At 38.7% G+C, this 21204-nt stretch overlaps 1 pseudogene; it reads left to right on the top strand.

Moving 5' to 3' along the window:
- Positions 1-732: 732 nt before the first annotated feature.
- Positions 733-1372, top strand: LOC150001487 (rRNA-processing protein FCF1 homolog pseudogene; annotated as a pseudogene).
- Positions 1373-21204: the final 19832 nt, after the last annotated feature.

The following is a 21204-nucleotide window of genomic DNA, read 5'->3' as shown; positions in this document are numbered from 1 at the left end:
ATAGTTACTATGTTTTACATTTTATACAATAGTGGCTATGTAATAAAGCCTCCATAAAAACCCAGGAGGACAGCTCATCAGCTCTTTCTTTTGGAAGCTCTCTTACACATGGGGGAACCAGAACACTTCCACATGCCACCATGCTGGGCCCCAAGCCCCATGAGGTGATAGCTCCTTTGTTCAGGACCTCACCCTATGTGTCTCTTTATTTGGCTGTTTAATATCCTTTTTAATAAATCAGTGATCAAGTAAGTAATATGTTCCTCTGACTTCTGTGAGCCATTCTAGTAAATTAATCAAACTTAAAGTATTTGTAGAAAGCTCTGAATTATAGTTGTTTGGTCAGAAGTACAAGTATCAACCTGAACTTGTGACTAGCATTCTGAGTTGGAGGAGGTTGTTGGAACCTCCAATCTATAGCTGGTTTGTCAGGGGCACAGGTTATTGAAATCTGAAGTTTGTTGGATGAGTTGAGGGTACAGAGGGGTAAGTCTTATAGGACTGAACACTTAACCTGTGGAATATGATGCTATCTCCAGGTAGTGTTGTAATTGAGTTGAATTCTTAGATATCTTGCTGGTATCTGAGAACCGTTTGTTGATGTGGAGGAAACACCCCTCCTAGTTTGGAACTGGGTCTGGGAACCCTTTCCATTCCCCAACGTGGCAAGAATATAGTCTGGGAAAGTGTCACGCTGATGGTGATTCTGGAAGAAACGAGTGCAGAGCAAACATGGTGAAGCAAAAGAAAACAAGGAAGTATGCAACTATGAAGTAAATGCTTAGTCTCAAGAGACTAGATGCTTAAAGAAAAGGACAGATTAAAACCTAAACAGGAAGAAATGAAGGACTCCATTGCACTCAAAGAAAGAGAAGTCCCCCCAACACACTGCTGTTTATTTTTCCAATATAACACATAGCGGGGTCCACCTTATCATATCCTGTTTGATACCAACTTTATCAAGTTTTCCATTAAGGCTAAGCTGGACTTAGTGCTGTCAGTGAGGGGTTGTCTCTATGCCAAGTGTATCCCTTGTGTAACTGACTGTGAAATGGCTGAAAATGGGAAACTGGGGCAGAAGTATGAGAGGCTCTAAGGATCGCCAAGGAGCCAAGATTTGAATGATTACTGTGCGCACACAAAGGAACCTATGCAAATGACTGACTGCTTAGTACAGAGAGTAACTCAACACAAGTGTTGCATTGTGGCCACAGTTGACGGGGACCTTAAATGAAGAAGCAGGAAGATCCCTGGAGTTCCGTACATTTCTAACCATAAGTACAACATTGCACGGATGCCAGATGATTATGGAGCCCCTCAGTTCTAATACTTAAAAGACAGAGTTCCTCTGCTTTCCTTCAACAAACTTTCTCTGTTGCCAGTCTACTAAACATGCTACAGAATGAGTTATTATTGCTCCACTCAGCCATTTGCTCTTATGAGTTGAGTATGATTAAATAAACTCACTTTTTGATGTTGTTTTAAAAACTTTTTTAAAAAAAGAATCTAGTCTGAATAGGTATTCATATAAGTCTCTTTTTTTACTTTGGTAACTGGGATAGGACTAGGGTCAGGAATACCAATTTGTTGGTGTTCTCTTAATCTGGGGGGTGGGTGTATTTTTTATTGACATATAATGTTATATTAGTTTTAGGTGTACAACGTGATATGATATTTCTATGAATTATGAAATAATGTTTTTAAGTTTATGCATGTATATGCACCCATGTAATCATCACACTGATTCATGTATAGGACATTTTTATCACTTCTGATGGTTCCTATGCTCCCTTAATTTTTAACGTTAGGAAAATATTTTATTTCTAAAATAGTGTGTATAAAACATAAACAAACAAAAACTCATAAGGCACCCTGGCTGCTGTGGCTCAGTGGATTGAGCGTTGGCTTGCGAACCAAGTGTCGCTGGTTCGATTCCCAGTCAGCTCACATGACTCAGGTTGCATGCCAGATCCCCAGTTGGGGGCACGTGAGAGGCAATCGCACATTGACATTTCTCTCCCTCTCTTTCTCTTTTCCCCTCTCTCTAAAAACAGATAAATAAAATAAAATAAAAATAAAAATAAAGTAAAGAAAAACCAAAAACTCATGGAGCAGAAAAGTTGGAAAGAGGGCTTGCCATACTTTCTATGCAGATTTGGGTCTTTGCATAGCCTTGAATAGGAAGTCTGTGATAGATGCTTTACGGAGGATATACTCAATCCAAGGATGGGATGAAAAATACAAGTCACAGTGAGGGTGTGGAGCAACTGAAACTTTTGCTTAACAGTGGTATATTACAAATAGATACAATCACTTGGGAAAACTGGCATTAGCTGCATATGTGTGCCCTGTGACTCAACAACTCTAATTCTACATACATGTGCAACAAAAATACATACATGCTTTCACCAAAAAAAAAAGGCCTGCTAAAATATTCAGAGAAGCAAATGGCCTGTCAACAATAGAATTGATTACATTTAATAGACTGTGGTATGTCTACACCATGGAATATTATACAGCTATAAGAATGAATCATCCACAAATACCTATAACAATATTGATGAACTCACAAACATAATATTAGGGAAAAGAAGATAGATACAAAGAGTGCATACATTATGGTTCCGCTTTTATAAAGTTCAAAATTAACCCTGAAGTCTGGATTTTAGTTACCCATAAGTAGTAGTGATGGGAGAAAGGATTTTTAGGGTAATGTTCTAATCTTGGTTATACAAGTGAGCTCAGTTTGTAGAACTTACCAACCTTTACACTTACATGTAGGTAAATATGTAAAGAACTATATGTATATTATTCTTCAATTAAAGTTTTAAAAATTAAACTAGCTAAGTGTAGATGAAAGTCACCTCCACCTAAAATGATGGTGCAACTAGATGAAGGAAATACATTGCAGTTAGACCCTCCACAATGGGAAGCCTTCCTAGAAAGAGATGGAGAATGGGTATTTAAACAAACAAACAAACAAACAAAAAATGAATGGTATCAGCAAAAACATGGAGGTTAAAAAGAATAAGGACCACTTGAAAAATGATAAAATTGGTCAAAGAGTAAGACTGGTTTAAGAAAGAAGCAGGAGAAAGATCTCAAAACTAGACTGAAGGAGTCTAAAGAATTTGGTCTTTATTCATTAGGCAATGTGGAACTAGTGAAGTTTTCCTTTCCTTTTCTTTTTCTTTTTCTTTTTTATTAAGTGAAGACCAAAATGATCAAATCTGTGCTTTGGAAAGATCAATGTTTGGGATGCAGAGGAGAAAGGAGAGACTGTGACTAGGTGGGCGTAGCATACAAGAGCACAAGGCCCTCTGTTACCTGGATGTTGCCCACCCACCTCTTTAACCTAGTCCCTCACCTAATCCCATCCAGTTACAAGCCAGTTACCAACCAAACCAAGCCCTCCCAGCTTTGCACTGGGGCTCCATCCCCTTGAAAGACCATTTCTCTGCCCCCTCACTAGGCACACATTGGAGAAGAGCCATCTCCCCTCCCAGAAGCACCCCTAGGAGCTTTGCATAAAATAAAGCAAAGCCTACAAGTGTGAAACTTGTCTTCATGACCAAATAGCGTGTATATAAATCAAATGAGGATCATTAGATGTTAACAATTGCTATGCTAACTTAAGGAAAAAGTATAGTAATTTTTTAACGTTAATTTACAAACAACATGTCATTCAGTAGTTCCTCAGCACTCCTGAGCCATTTTCAGTGGCTTCACTGAGGTCTTGATAACCGCAGAAACTTAGAGTAGTGTCTACAATAAAAAAAAAAAAAAAAAAAAAAATAACCACCAGGAATCACCCCAGAAGATAACCACAGCCCAATTTTGTTTTGGCACACAGAGTACTGTGCCTCCCCTTGGCACACCACCAATCAGAAAGATGCTCCATAGGTATTGGCAAGAAATTAAAATTGGGTGTTGCATTATTGAATTGATTTTTATAGGCTCAAATTGCAAAATGCTTAATGAAAATGTCTAAGGGCAAAAGAGAGTAATCTGGATGTTTTCCAAGATCTAAAAGGAAACAGGAAACTCAAGTCATTCACACTTTGTACACCTATGCAAACACACCATCAAGCATTAAGTGCAGTCTTCTATAAATGTAAATACGGGCCAAGGTGACACACATGCCAGGAAGTAGCAATAAGAGGCACAAATATTTGTAGAGGAGAGAAGTGCCAACCCTGGTGGGGAGGAAGAATGGAAGCCAGCTGATACCTCCCGGAGCAGGTGGGGCAGCAGTGAGCTGATTGAAAAGCCCAGGATTTGATGATGGGGACAAAGGCCTTTGCTGAAGATCAGTGTTTTAAAATTTCAAACACTCTGATATTCAGCCCTTATCCTCTGATTTAATTAGTCAGGGGAGGTCCCAGGTGTGGGGATTTTCCAGTGATTCTAAGGTGTAGCAAAGGCTAGGAAGCACTGAAAGAGCAGGAAGGCTGGGGAATTTTGTCTGTGGGGTGAGTTCAAGTTGCAACACTTCCCTGATATAAACTCATTCTCTATTACCTCACCCCACCTCACCCCACCTCACCCCACCTCACACTCACCCTACAAACTATAGCTGCAGTTTGATGTCTCCCAAGTCAGGCCCCCTGGAAGATTCAGTCTTTTCCCTCCGCAGCCCCCAATGCTCACCCCAGCACAACTCTCTCAATCAGTCACCAAGTTCTGTCTCTCTTGTATTTTAGCTCTCAGATCTGCCCTCTCCTTCCCATCTCCATAGTTGCTACCTTATTCTAAATATTTATTTGCTCAACAAATATTTACTGAGTGCCCACCACTCTTTAGGTTTAGGGTAGATACTGCATTGGCAATAAAACATAGTCCCCACCCTGAGAGGCTGACAGTCTAATGGATGGAAAAGGCCATAAACACGTCAGTGAACAAATAAGTTTAAGAGTATACATGTGAGTACTCAGAAGGAAACAGTGCAAGAATAATAAGAGGAAGCAGAGAGAATCTGATTTTGATAGGGGGGAAACTCATAATTTCTTTCAAAACTCTCTGTCTCATTCCCCATCAATCCACCCCCTGTGTAAGCACCAGCGTGACTCTGGAAAAGCCCAGACACTTTAGTAGGGCTCACAGCTCTTCATGACCCAGCTCCCACCCACCAAGCCAGGATCCCACACCCTGGGGCTCTCACGATGTCCAGACTCTAACACCTGTGGGATATCCATGATCCTTCAAACCCACTCTATACTCAACTGCCTGCTTAGAACTCCCTCTCCGTGACCTCCCTCCGGCTTACCCACTTATCTTTCAGAGCACATCTTATGTGCTTCTATGGCTAGCCTCACTGGACCCTCCCTAGTTGGAGGGGGGCTGTCACTTCTACAAGGTTTCAGAGCATTCCATGTTTACACGCAGTACAGCCTTCTGCTCTGTGATGTGACTAGTTTTCCTGGTCTGCTCCTCTGATTTGAAGGCTCTTCAGCACAGGGACTGTATCTTGTTCTTCTCTATTTCCCCTGCCTGGCAAAGTGCTCGGCACATTAATGCATCGTGAATTTGACCATATGCCTGGAAGGTCCTCTGAATGCTTTTGGCCTCTTAGCTGGTCCTGCTAGGTCTTTAAGGAACGTAGGGTGACTGACTGTCCCTGTTTGCTCTCAAGCACTGAAGCCGGGAGTTAAAACCATCGTCCATCTCCAAGGCCCAAGTTTTTTCTGCTTAATGATGCCAAATCATCTCTACGCTGTTTTAAAGTCATTGACACTAAGTTGCATAGCTAATAAATATGTGATCACATTAGACATGTTTGAAGAAAAGGCTGTAACCCAGCTTAAGCGTATATGTGTGTAGGTGTTGTAGGCACTGTTCTCACCTCTGCAGGCCCAGTGCTGCGACTGCTGTAACTCATGCATAAGAGACTCATCCTTGCTCAGAGGTTAAAAACTGTGGTTCAAACAGAATTGTTATTGTTGTTCTTGTTTATTTCACCAGTTGCTTAAAACAGGACATGTTGCATTCACTTTGGACCATGTATTCTGCACCTTTAGTTTTCCCTCGTGTTTTCCAAGCAGTGTGTGATGAACCACCGTCCAATTCCCATCCAGGGTCCTCTGTCCTGCTCCAAGGCTGCTGCCCAGCAATTATGCTGGGACGTCCCCGCTTCCTGTGCCCCTCACCTTCCTCTTTCTTAGATTACTCTCTCTTCTCCAATCCTCAAGTAACTTTTTAAGAAAAGGTGTGTCAGAGGGAAAAAAAAATCTAATCCTTAACTATTCATAAATGCCTTTTTTCCCCCTTTAAACTCAATTCATAGTTTGGCTAAGCATAGCAGTCTGGATTTAAAATTATTTTACCTGGAACTTTGAAAGCCTTGCTCTATATTATCTCATGACACTAATAAGAAGTTTGATGCATTTAATAGTAATTTTTCTTTGCAAATCTTGTGTTGTCTCTCATTCTCATTTTAGGCTTTAAGGTGTGTGAGCTGTGTTTGTGTGTAATTGCTGGGTAAAAGGGAAAGCTTTATCTTACTGAGGTAGGCAGATTAATGCTCCCCTCCCCCAAAGATGCCTGTGCCCAAATCCCTAGAGCCTGTTGTGAATTTGTTCTTTTGCATAGCAAAAGGGATCTGGCAGGCATGATTAAGGTTACTGACCTAGAGATGGAAGTTTTCATGGATTATCTGGGTGGGTCCAATCTAATTACATGAGTTCTTAAGTGTGGAGAGCCTTTTCTGGGTGAGTCAGCTGGGACAGAGAAGAGACTGAAGGTGTGAAAAGGACTTGAGTTGTCATTGCTAACTAAAATGGAGGAAGGTGACCAGAGACAAAGGCTGCAGGTGGCCTCTAGAAGCTGGATCTACCCTCAGCTGCCAGCCATCCAGCCACTGAGGACCTCAGATTTACAACCGTGAGAACTGAATCTGCCAAAAATGGGAATGAACTGGAAACAGGTTCTCCCTTGGGCCTCCAGAAAGGGAAACAGCCTTGATGGCACTTGGATTTTAATTCAGTGAAACCCATACTAGGTTATGCCCTACAGAGTTTCAGTTCATTGGTTTTCCTGTGTGTGTGTGTGTGTGTGTGTGTGTGTGGTTTAAATATGTGTTGTTTAAAGCCACTAAAGTTTGTAGTAATTTATTCAGCAGCAACAGAGAACCAACACATTTATATTTTGACAAATGCTGCCAAAATTTCATCCCCAAAAGCTGAATTTATTTATACTTAGACCAATAGTTGCTGAGAAAAGTTCTCAAAGCCTTCACTAGCATAGGATATTTTCGATATCTTAATTTTTCCAAGCTGATCCTGAAAAATATTTCATTTTTGTTTTCATTTGTAGTCCTCTAATTTTTAAACCAAGGTTGAGCATCTTGATATATTTATCACACCAAATATGTTTTATTTTGTTTGGAATTACAGTCTATTTTTATCCCTAGATTTCTAAAGTTTCAAACTGTTATGACTGTGTGCATAAAATGTATCCGGTTGGGTACTTGCTGGATACTTTAAATTTGATTACTTGTATCTCTTTTCTGCTCTGGAAACTCAGTTGCATATTAAACCACGTGGCAGAATTTGCTAATTGCCTAACTCAGTTATCAATATCCTCCTCTCGAGTAACAGCATCCTAATCTTTATCTGATCATATTGCTGCTCCAAATAAAGTTTATATCTTTCCTTGCAGCTAGGTTCCTCAAAAGAGTTGTAAACATAATTAGGAGAAAACCACTTAAAGATAGTTGCCACAGCTTGAAAGGTCTTTTTTTTCTTTTGGGGGCCTCCTGGCTTTACTTCTTTTTCTCCTGGCTAGGTGAGTTTCTCGACTTCATCTTTAAAATTATAGTTTTTAATTTTTTTTCAGTTACAACGTTATATTCTGCGAGTTCTTTCTCTTTCGCAACATGCAGTTTCTTGTTTTATATATGACAAGCTTTTTATATCTCAGAAGCTACTAATTGGAAAGTCTCCTATTTTGAAATGTACTTCTGTTGTGTGACTTGTTTCTTTCCTTTTTTTTTTTCTTCTTCTTCTGTTGGTTTATCTTGCATTTTCCTTTTCATGTTAGAGACTTTCAACGGATATCTATTGGTCCTGGTTGCTGCTCACAATAAGAATGAGACAATAATAAGACAAATTATCATCATATGCCCCCTGATAAGATTCACTGAGAAAAACAGCTACTCTGGTTGTATTCTCCAAAAGAGCACAACCCGAATTTAATAATGAAGAACCATTAGACAAATCCAAACTAAGTCATGTTCTATAAAATAATTAAAGTGTAGTCTTAAGTGTCAGTGTCATGAAACACAAAGACTAAGGAATAGATCCTATTGTAAGAGATAAAAAGGGACATGGCAACCAAATGTAACATGATCTAGAAATTCTTTTTTTTCTAAAAAGAACATTTAAAAGAACACTTGGCAAAATATGAATAAGATCTACAATTAGCTGCTAATATTATAGCAAAGTTAATTACTGATTTTGATAATTTTCCTGTACTTGTGTAAGAGAATGTTAAAGAAACACACTTGAAGTATTTAAGTATAAGGGGGTACCATATCTATAACTGACTCTCAAATGGGTAGGAGAAAATGAAATGTATGTATCTGTATATCTACCTATTTGTCGAGAAAGAGAAAAAGAAATAAATATGGCAGGAACCTGGATATAGTGTATATGGGAATTCTTTGTGCCTTTTCTCCAACATGAATGTTTATCTAAAATTGTGCCAAAATAAAAAGTGTTTGTTTTATTTTATTTTTTAAAAGAATATGGCAATATAAGGGTTCCTTGGGAGCTGCGGGCACATGGGCTGGTTAATGGCTGCTTCAGCAGAGTTCCTGCAGACACAAAACCAGCTGTAACTTTGGGAATCTTAAATGCTAGAATAAAGAGGCATTTACCCCGGGGAGCATTTTCTCTAGGCATCTGCTCTAGTTTTTCCCAGGTAGTATCTTTAGATCGTTTAAACCTTCCAGTTTTGGGCCTGGGGTAAATGGCTATCTACAAATCCTTCAGTGCAGCTTCTCAGTCCCATCCCCTATTGTATTTGCTGTGTCAAAGTCTAGAATGTGTCTGGGGTTCTGCCATACAGTGTCATGGTGTGTTCTCAGCCACAGTTTTCTCCACTCTTTTCATCAATCAACACTCATTAATTTGTTCTGCATCTTCCAGGTATTTGTTGAACTATCTTGTCTACCAAAGACCCCTCCCATTACTTTCATTGTGTTATTTTAGTTTTCATTCTTTATATATTTTTATTCGTAAGCATGTGATTAATTAGCCTTCTGGAAGCAGAATTCTTTAAGACAATTTAAGGTTAATTTTAATCTGTAACTTATTACTCAAGTTACATCCTTTTTCTACTTTTTTGTTGTGTATCTGTGAATCCTTCAGCTTTTCAACATTCCACATTTTCATAAGTTTTCTCAGATCACTATAGATTACATTTTGGTACATTTTGCCAAGTTATATTAATTATTTAACGTGCATTGTCTTCTATAGCTTCACTTATAGAGTTGGGCCTGCTAAGGCCAAATCCAACTTACTATATATTTTTTAAGATCTTCACCAGAGGATATATTGATGTGAGAGTAAAACATCAACTGGTTGCCTCCCATACATGTCCTGACTAGGATAAAACCTGCAACCTTTATGCCCAGAAGAAAAGGACAGCCCAGCATATCACATGCTACCTCTCCCTCTCCCAGCCATGGTCAGGTATCTGTCCCAAATGGGCAGCCAATCCGCTGGTTGGTAAGGGATGTTTAATTGATATGGCTTGACTAGAACAGTTGATCTGGACCAATCAGATTTCCTTTGTTGTGAGTTCAAACTATAAAGCACAAAGATTGTTACTAGCCATGTCAGCTCAGGGACTGAGGCAGCCACTTCCAAGATGATGAGTAAGCAAATGAAACTGACCTTCAGAGAGATGAAAATGGTATATATGTGAAAAAAAGCTGAGATTAAGTGAGAAAGAGAGAATTTATTTTGGTTCGGAATAGATTTCTAGTTTGTGTGAGGCTCAAATGCACAGAATTCTTCAAGTATCAGTAACACTAAACTAAATATTCCTTTGTAATAACTAAACTAGTTTGAATGGATATCTATTTCTTGCAACCAAAAATATAAAAATCCTTAGCTTTAGTATTTTAATTCCAGGGTTTTGTTTTTTACAACAGAAAGAACTCTTTATTAACAAGGCTATGCATAAAAATTAATATCTATATTTATCAGTACACAATTAAAATGTCAGAGAATTAGAGAGTGCTTTTTTAAAAAAATTCTCTGACAGAATGTAGAGTCCTCCTCACTAATCCTGGACTGTTTTAGTCATTTTAATCTAATGAAACCACTGGAGTAAAAATTTCTTCTGAGGAAATTCAGTTTTGTTGTTTTAAGAGTCAAGTCTCCTATAGCAGTTCCTGCCAACAACTGATTAAGGAAACCCAATGCTTCCTCGATGCCTTTGTCCTTTTTTATCTTCCTCCAGAAACAATAGGAGGAAGACCCAATGCTTTCGATCTGTTTCTATATTTGCTCTTGTAAAATCGTCTCAGTGCAGGTCAATCCTTTCTATACATCTTGACCTGTGAAGCTAGAGCTTCTTGTTTTTATATCAACTATATCATGAGTTTTGGGGGGAAATGCATAGAGTTATAAGAATATCCAAACAGAATAAAATTATTTAAATACATGTAAATCCTAATTTTGAAAGAGTTAATAAAATTTTTTCACAATAGTCCTTCAAAGTGAGTTCCCAAATACAGGGACTATGCCTTTTAATTCCTTTCAAAATTACCTCCAAAGAGAAAAAACCAAACAGATTTAGAGCCATGTAACCTTCAACTGCCCAATGAATGCAATTGAATTGAATCATTTCAATTACTAAAATAAATTTTTATTAAACTTTTGTGCCAAGTTTCAAAACAAATATTTTTAAAGCAAAGTTAGAAAATGACATTAAAATTTTTGAGTTGCAAAAGTCAGCAATTAAGAGTAATTTTTAAAAATAAGCATTGCCCATCTCCTGTGAATAAGCAGTTTATTTTGGCAACTGCAGAAGCTTGTCTTGGGTGGATTCATAATGATCCCAGACCATTGCTGCTTTCTTCCAGACTAGGGAGACATTTATTTCTGATTCAGCTAACTAACTTACTAGTAAACCTAAAATGAATGTTTCAGATAATTGTCAAACAACAGTTTTTCCACTTTAAAAGTTTATGTTCAAAAAAGAAAATTCTGAGAGTATGACAAAGCTAGAAAAATAAATTATCCAGAGCTCTATCATTTAAACATATTCGCTCTTAATATATTCTTCTAGCTATTTCTTCTCAAATACCAAGAAAAAATGTTAATTGCTTTTTGCATTGGATAATAAGCTAATGTGCATGGAATGCTGAGTATGATCTAAACTTTAATGTACATTTGTCCCTGAGTTCTTCCACGCTGCCTTTTGCACTCTAGGTCAAAGTTGTCCTGCTGAAGAAAACACTTTGGCCCCAGTCACAGAATGTTTATGTACATGTATGTTGAAGAAGGGGGTGGGGAGGTATTCAAAAACTGCTTCTCAGATTTGACTGTGCATCAGAACCATTTGTAAGTCTTGTTAAAATATAGAGCAGGCATTTTTAACAAGCCCCCAGGTGATGCAGAAGTTGTTGGTCCATGAACACACTTAGTAGCAAGATCCTATTGTAACCTGGAACATAAGAGAATTGATGGCAGAAATTTTTGCCTTTGCACTTCTATCTGCCATTAAGCCATTGCCACATCCCTGACCCATTTCTGGGAAAACAAGGGACTATTTCTCATACCTGGAAAGATTCCCACAGGCTGAGGGTGGAGTAAGAACTTATTATTGAAACACAAGTGAAAATATTGAGCAACTCTAGTGAGTCTCTCCTCTGCACAGGAAGTCTTGCAGAGTTCACAAAGTATCTCTTCTCCTTTGGTAGTAATGTCCATAGTATCTGAGCACAAGTTTTCTTAGAATATTTCCCAGCCTCCCCTGCAGCTGAACGTGGCCATGTTATCAACTTGGAGTCAATGATATCTAAGCAGAAGCATGTGCAAGCCATGTTTTCAGAATAGCAATTAAATTAATATATTTTATTTGTCCTAGTTAGGATAAGCAACAACCCAGGTGCAGTTAGCTAAAATTTTAATTGAAAGGGCATACAACAGAGGCTGCCGTTAAAGTTCTGATAAAAAAATAAAACCCATATCCTAGAAGTAATTAAGTATTTCTGTCACCAATATCTGGATCAATACCAGATTCTGCTAATGTTCTCAGTGAACATCAGAAATGGGGTCCTGGCATCTTGTCCATGGCGAATGCTGGACCCAACACAAACAGTTCCCAGTTCTTCATCTGCACGGCCAAGACTGAGTGGCTGGATGACAAGTATGTGGTCTTCGGCCAGGTGAAAGACTGCATGGGTGTTGTGACAGCTATGGAGCGCTATGGGTCCAGGAATGGCAAGACCAGCAAGAAGATCACCATTACTGATGGTGGACAACTCTAATACATTTGACGTGGGTTTTATCTTAACCACAAGACCATTCCTTCTGCAGCTTAGGAGAGCACCCCTTCACCCCTCTCTGCTTGGAATGTTCTGTAATCTTCGTGCTCTTGCCACAGTTCATTTGGGTTCCATATTTTCCTTACCCCTTCCAAGTCTAGAGGATTGCAGAGTTAAGTTTATGATTATGAAATAAAAACTAAACAACAACAAAAAAAAGAAAAGAAAAACGTTTAAGGGTAAAATTAGAAGTTTACTAATTAGTACAACAAATGCTAGAATGGAACTCTCATTAGTTAACAAAGATATTCAAGAGATAATAAGGTTGGCTAAAATCATTCAGAGACATTTTCCACCCTTGTACAAAGAGAGTAAAAGAATCCAGTGAGGCCTGCAGCCTATACCTTTAGGAATGATGCCTGAGACTTGACTTCTAAACGATCCTTGGTCAAGCCCTTGGTTTTAGGCAGACTGATGTCATAGATAACAGATTCCTGCTCCTGAAATGTTGTCATCCCTGACTCGATTGAAATTTCCACTCCAGGTGAAATTGGAGATTAGAGAAGATTGGAATTGAGATTTCAATGAATTGAAAAAATAGAAAACAGAAACTATTCTTATGCTTACTTATAAATAAATGTTTTGTTAATAAATGTCTGCTTTTGAAGCAGAATCTGTTGAGACTTGTTTTTTTTTATTTCACCCAAATCTACTGTTCTTTACCAAAAAGACCCTAAGGATCATACCAGACTCAGTTGGCTTGTGTTCTTTCATAGCAAAGAGCAATAGGGGTAGGAAGAGCTGGATTTCCCGAAGTCCATGGAGCCAACACAGAACACTAGACCCCTCTCTCCCAGATGTGATTCTATGTCAAAGAGAAACACATTTCCAGGTTGTGTCAGATGCTTTCCTCCTACTTTTCTGTTAAGCACAGTAGAACCTGCCCTGATAGTCCTGCTGTGTGCCCTGGACACCATCATAGGAAAACAGGATCCATGGGTAGCTGTTGTGATTTAATCCCCACACCCTCCTCTGTTTGCTCCCTTCTGTATGGAGGGTTCTCTCCACCACCCTGTCCCTGTACTTTCAGATATTTTGCACTTCCCTTCAATCCCTTCTGAGAGGAATCAGGAATAATACACTTTCCCAAGGAAGGGTCATCTACGACCTCATTGTCTTGGGTGAGGACTAAATCACTTGCCTCTACTTTCTATTTTCCAATAATAACTATATAACGAGTCAGGCATTTTGCCCTTAAACTCTACATCTTAACACATATGATTTTAAAAATAAAAATGATCAATTTTACAGGATCAACTATAACTGAAAGCCCATTTAACATGGCATGAGATCTCTTTCCAACTTTTTAGTCATTTTCTTTCTCTTACTCTTTGTATTCATTTCACAGATTGCTTTTAAAAAGCCACTTTTCAGGGTTACAAATGCCTCAAGACTACATAATAATCAAGATTATTTAACACGGCTTTGCCAGTTAGAATGCCTTTTAGGTCTATTACCATCCTTTGTCCTTTACTTCATGTTTCCCTTCCCACTTCAACAAAACAGGAAAAAGAACTAAATAAAGGGTTTCACACATCTAAGACCTCTGTCCCATAATTTGGATTCTCTGGAGATTGCCTCTTCATGCAAAGTCCAGTCCACGATGAAAGCAGTAGAGCAGGATGATTGAGCATATGTTCTAGAGTCAATCTGAGTTCAAATCCTGGGACTGGCTATGTACCCTTAGGCAAATAACTTCACCAATCTGTGCCTCAGTTTCCTCATCTAAAAATGGGAATACAGTAGTCCCTTTCTAGATCGCAGTTCACTTTTCGCGGCCTCACTGTATCTCAAGATTTTTTTAAATATTATATTTAATTATTTATCATGGATTTTTCGCTATATCGCGGGATTTTGCGGTATGTTGTTAAAGTTACATAGGTTTAAGAGTGTAGAATATGTTTAAGAACATGTGTTTATAAAAGTGTGGAAAAGGTTAATAAGGGAGTGGGAAGGTTAATAAGGGACTGGGAATGGTTTATAAGTGTGTGGGAAGGGTTTATAAAGCCTTAAAATATATATAAATACTAAAATAAATGTAAGGTTCCTACTTCGCAGAATTTCACCTATCGCGGGGGGTGGCGGGGGTGTCTAGAACGTAATACCCGCGATAAGTGAGGAAATACTCTAATAATAATGCCTGCCTCACAAGGTTGTTGTAAGGACTAAACAAGGCAATAAATTTAAAGAGCTTAGTATAGTGGTTGGCATGTAGCAAGCATTTATAGCATCTGTTTACTCAACAAATAATTATTTAATGCTTGCTACAAACAAAGTACTGTTTAACATCATAGCAAACTGAAAATAGATATAGACTAGGTCCTTACCCTTAAAGGGAATTTGCAGTCCAGTGGGTGGGATAAATAAAAACCTGCAAAGTGGATAATTATAATAGGAATAGATATATGTTAAGATATTCAGATTAATTATTTATTACAGTATGTTAAAGAATAACAAAGTCGTTGTTATTCCTGCAGTTGGGTCTAATTCCCTCCACCTTGAATGTGGGTTGGCCTTATTAACTTGTTTAACAATGTGATAGCAGTGATGTTCTAGGACTTCTACTTAGAATGTTTGCTCGGAAGGAAGCCAGCCATCATGTAAGAAGTCCAACTCTCTGGGACCACCATGCTGTAAGGAAGCCCAAGATACCAGTCTGGTAAATCTGCAGAGGCAGAGTACAAGACCTGGCTGTTCTGGCCATCCCAGCCCAGGAATCAGACAGGAGTAAAGAAGCTGGCCTGGCAGCAGCTTGACAGCCCCAGGAAATGCAATTTGGGGAAGAACTAAGAACCCAACTAACAGCCAGAAACTATGGCCTCAGTTAAGTCATCCCAGCCAACTAACTTGATACAACAAGCCATTTAAACTGTCCGTGATACAGATTACTTATTTCAAGTGGAGTTATGATACTTATCTTTCTTAAGTCTCTGTGTATGCTGGAATGAAAAGATAGTGTGTGCAGGAAAGAGCTGTATAGTGGGCCTGACACTGCTATCCCTAGAAAGGTCTATTTGCAAGATTGGTCCTTTGCTGGCAATCTGGGAACTGGGCTGCTAAACAGTTCCCTACACCAATATAAACCTATCCCTAAGTGACAAGAGTGGCTCACTAGGGCTAGACTGTTTGTGCAAACCGTATGGTTTATGCTGAACACCTGCTTGCCTACTGGGACTCTGGGATTTTGCTATGTGGTAGGCAGAGGGTATCTGTTTAACCAGCCCTCAATAAAAACCTTGGGCACCAAGTTGCTAATGAGCTGTCCCTCTTTGCATGTAATGTCTCAATTTATTGCTGAAGGAATAAAGCAGCTCCACTGGGAGAGGACTCTTAGAAGCTGTCAGCAGGTTTCCTCCAACCTTTGCCTCATGCACCTTTTCCTTTTTCTGATTTTGTTTTGTTTCTTTTCATGGTAATAAATCTTAGCCATGAGTTAAAAAAAAAAAAAAAAAAAAAAGCTGAGTTCTGAGACCTTCTAGCAAATCACTGGCTTTGAGGGTCATTTTGGGGACCCCTTATACACAGCATTTTAAAAATTGTGAGAGAAATATTGGAGAGTTCTTCAACTTTTTTTCTTAAAAGGAGAAATCCCTCCTCACTTTTTCATGCTCTCTTTCTCTTCTCCTTTTTTCCCAGGATGCGCGTATCAAACTTCCTTCTCACCCAAGTCCAAGGTGGCACATGGACATGAACACACCATTGGAAAAGAGACTTTTAATTTTTCAGCCCTAGAGAAAAAGCTGCTTAATTGCTATCTTGAATATAAATACAACAGTGGTTTCTTGCATTTGATTTTTTATGTGATTCTGTTTACCTTGTGTGGGAGTAGTGTGAAAACTTTTGTCTCACTGGGCTGAATATATCATTGAAATTTCTTTTTGAAGTATTTACCCAGAGAGCAAACTGGTGATAAAAAGTATTTTCTTTGCAATTATATAGCAAGACTTCATAAATTTATTACTAGTCACTAGAGAACTGGCACCACAACATCAGCAGAAATTTATATCTGGCACATCAAATCTATGCAGCATATCCTGCTGTGCAGCATATCCATCTCAAATTGTGTAATATGCATGACTTTTCCAATGGTCTTAGTGATTTTCCAATAAGCTTAGTGATTATATTTTGACAGGGCTGGATTTTTTTTTTTTTTTTTAAATTTCAGAGAATGACAAGAGTTTATTCACTGTGATAAGCAAAGTCCTTGGATTTGGCTCTAGAAATCAACTGAGCACACTATATATTAAGAATTCACACAGTAAGCCAGTGAACGACTGAATATTGTGTGCTAAGCACTTTAAATATTGTGTGGCAAGCACTTTAAATCATGTTATAGACAGCAGACTGAGAGTTAGGAGACAGAGTTCTAATCTAGTCTATTTTCTAAAGATACAACCTTGAAAAATAACTTTTCCTCACTTGACTTCTGTCACACCAGCTGTAAAAAAAAGTGGGAAGGATTTGAGTGAAGCAGTTTTTCTACCTCAAACATTCTGTGGTTCAGTGATAATTTGAAGGAAGGGATATGTGCCAAATGAGAGGATGCAAATGCATTTGGTGGAGGGAGAGGGTTCCTGGAGGCTAACATGGGGAGTATTCAATTGGCCAGAAAAGAATGAGGCACTCCCCTTGGGGGAGGACCTAGGGTGAAAATATAAAGCCTGATGCACTCTTAGGGATGTTAGAGAAATTTTGATATGAAATAACAATGATATTAATAATAGCTAACCATTTCAGTATTTACATTCTAAGGTAATATGTATTACCTCATTTAATTTCCATTAAAACCCTAGGTATTCCTGTTCACAGAAGAGAAAACAGAGGCAGAGAAAAATTAAGAAGTTTCAGAAGGTCACACGGCCAGCAGTAGAATCCAGATGTAAACCTAAGCAATCTGACACTCCAGAGAACAGCTTCTCATTGTTGTTATGACAGTCATAAGTGAAAGTCAGCAAAACAATTCTCCACAGCAGCACTGTAGTTTAGATGCAATTGACTGGAAAACCAGCATAAACAGAAAATAATAGGCCATCATCAAAAAGGAGAATTATAGTTACCTTTCTTGCAGTACCATTTGTGTGCTTTTCATTTATTATCTCTAACTTTCACAGATTTTTTGTTTGTTTTAAATACCATTTTACAGTTAAGAAATCTGGGGTCAGCAAGTTCAACTTGTAATAGGCAGAGAGCTGTTAGGTGGGAGCAATGGGATGCAGTCCTGAGTTTGCCTAACTTCAAAAGTCCTTCTTATTCCACTATGCCATGCTGGCTTCCTGGCAAGAAAAAAAACTATTTGCAAATATTAAAAACAGCTGTATCCTACTGTAGCTTTCATTTATATGAAATTCTAGAACAGGGAATACTAGCCTGTAGACACAGAAAGGAGATCAGAGTTCCCTGGGGCAAGGGAAGTGAAGGGATTGACTGCAATGGAACACAAGGACATTTTTGGAGTGATGACAAGATTTTATATCTTGATTACAGTGTTGATTATATTTGTCCAATCTCGTTGAACTGTACACTTAAAATAAGTGCATTTATTATATGCAAATTATACCTCAATAAAGTTTATTTTTAAAAAACTCAACTTACTCCAGTGTTCAGTCTTCTAGACAGAAGCTGGGGCCACTGGCACTATGTATCTTCATATGTATGGGATCATCAGGGTGCATATAAAACATTAGGTCTTAGCATCCACTCCAGCCAACTTCTATGCTACCTTCTAGTATTGCAAAGGCTAAAAAGCTGCAAATTGCATTTCTCTGACTCCTTTACAGCTAATATTCAGATTGTGAGTTAAATACACTGAAGTGATTTGAAAAGCACCAGGGCTGCCTGCCTGCTCTGATGTTTCTTGCTGATGGCACGTAGGGTCAGGCAGGCACTGGGTTTTTCTACAACAGCATTTCAATATCCAGTGTCCAGCTTCATGAGTGTTATGAGTTAGTGAGTCCAAGGATGACAGTGGCCTCATGATCCTCAATTGCAACTCTGACAGTTATGCAAGAATTCAGATGTTTTTCCAACAGTTTCTTGACTTCCCGCATTTATGACTGTGGCAGGGGCAATAGCTTCCCTGGCAAATCTGTTTGATAGTTATCTCCTGGGAATTATTTCTGGAGGCTCAATTTACAGACTGCTCCTCTAGCTCTCCAATTATTTGACAAGCATCCAATTATCTGTATTAAATCTCTTTCCACTTGTAATTGTTTGATTAATTTGTTTTCCTGGAACTATACACTGACATCATGAAAGACAGAGTGGGTTTTCAGTCATAATGGTAACTAAAATAATTACCAACATCATCAGATTAATAGCAACTCTTGCTGAATACTGACTTTCTGCCAGGATAAATGCAATGAGGTACATGCAGAGGGCAGCTTGATTCCTTTCTCCATCCCACTCAAACTCTGTGAGTAGATCTGTTCACCACTCTCTGAGTAAAATGAGGCAGATCTTCTAACTTTTTCAGTCACTCTCAGATCACAAAAAGTCCTCCAATTAATTTCAGCCCTCCAAATGCTCTCATTTCAGCCATTAAGATGTCCATTCCATTAGCATAGAACCCAATGCTCTCATTCAGTTTAAAGCTACCTCCCCTCTAGCTTGAGCTTTCTTGGGGTTGGAAAGCCTGTCATTCTGAGGAAGAGGACATGTTTGGCTTCTGCTCCATTTCTCTGGAAGATGTTTCTTCGTTTCCCTTCTCCTTCCCATGTCCTCTCCTCTGATAGACTCCTTGGGATCCTCTGGGGTTACAGTGCGGCAGGGAAAAGGTAAAGCTAATCTCTAAAAAAGTCTCTAAACTGGCCTGGCTATCATCTGGCATGGGAGCTCTCTGTGTATGGCAGATCCCAGAACTGATTTTTGCTCTCCTGTCCATGGGGCAACATTTGGGCCCAGACAGGCAACTTCAGCCACAGCCTTCCACATTTAATCTCCAAGACATGAGTCAAATGTCGATTCCTACTTCCCTTGAGTTCTCTGTGGGGTCCCTGTCAGCTAACTTGAGGTGAGACGGAAGCACTCCTCTCACTTCCCACATGAGGAACAGAAGGAAAATTCTCTCAAAAAGACACCTGTCTTTTCTGGCCTTATCAGTAGAAAATGGGTGATTGCTGCTGCCACCTCGAAAAGACTCATATTCTGTAGCATGTCTTACATGTGCAGTTCAGCAACTCACTTCAGAATGTGGAAATACTTTGCAGTTACTTACTTTGTTTTTGGTCTTTGAAGCCATGAAATTTTGGTCTTCATGGCCAAAATTGAGATAGAATGTCACTTAAGCATCACAACAACACTATAAGGTAATTTTAGAGACAAATTAAAGTTCAAATGGCAGAAAAGGGCATTCCAACACAAATGAGTATGACTCCAAGGTCTTTGCTGTTAACTGTTATGATTATACAGGGTGAGCAAAAGTAAGTTTACAGTTGTGAGTGACATTGAGTTAATAAGGCTATTGTAATAATCCTAACCTGCATGTCTTTTCATATATGAATGCTGGACAACAGAAAATTGAGTTGGTCATCAGGAGCCTTTGGACAGGCTGTTAAAGAGAAAGCTTCTAAATTAATTTCATTTCCCTAACAATAAAAGGTTACTAAATTTACCTTGAAAAACTTTTAAGAAAAGAAAAACCTCATACCAGAATGTTGCATAATTGTTTCTGGGAAAGCCTAAAGATATTTAGAGTGGGTAGACTAACAGGAAGTTGTACCTGTATCTTAATTCAAGAACTAGGAGTAAATGAAAGGGCAACACAGTATAAGCTTATATTTAATAGTTAATGTTCTTGATGGCTTTGAGAATAGGAATGCTAAGATGCAGGAATATTTTAATAAAATCCATTTATACATTCACAGGGCCACCAAACATATAAACAATTATAGAGATTTTTGAATTGCAATTCATACAGAATGTGAAGACATATTTGCATGTCCTAAATGAATACACACACACACATACACACACACATTGTTTTATAGACTTTAGATTTTAATTTCCAAAACTATTGACAGATACGCAATTAAATATTAATAAAAATATCCCAAGACCTCAGTGGCTTATAACCACATACTCTTACTTTTCACTCACACCCATTCAGTGTGGATCAGATGGCCCTCCTGCAGACTGTAGCTATGGCACCTGGAAAGCTTGGCTTCCACTGAAGGAAAGGGAGGGACAGAAAAAGTACACTGGCTCTTAATTGCCTCAGTTGAAGAGAGCGGCATACCACTTATGCTCATAGATCATTGGCCAGAGCAAGTTAAATGGCCCAACCTAAGTGTAAGTGAGGCTGGGAAATGTAGGAGAACACCTGGAATATGAGAGGAACACTAATTATCTCTGCCGTGAAACTATACAGGGAATAAATATATAAAATGCACTAAATCCAATGAGAATCTAATCTTATTAATCTTAACAAGAGGACTCTCTGGTGGCTTCCCAGGTATATGCAAATTATTACAGCATGACTAATTGCTAAAGTTAAGTGATGTTCAAGAGCCCCCCATTACTTCTGGTAGTTCCCAGAGGAGTGCCCCATATGTGACCCCTTCCACCAAACTAAATAAAACAAAAAGGAAGTAGGAGTTTCCAGGGCTTGGAAGAGAAGCAAAAAGCAGGGGAAGAGGGTCTCAACAGAG

This window comes from Furipterus horrens, unplaced genomic scaffold (genome assembly GCF_987537825.1).
Source record: "Furipterus horrens unplaced genomic scaffold, mFurHor1.1.pri manual_scaffold_9, whole genome shotgun sequence".
NCBI lineage: Eukaryota > Metazoa > Chordata > Mammalia > Chiroptera > Furipteridae > Furipterus > Furipterus horrens.
Note: the sequence above shows the minus strand (reverse complement) of the source record. Positions and strands in the feature narration are given on the sequence as shown.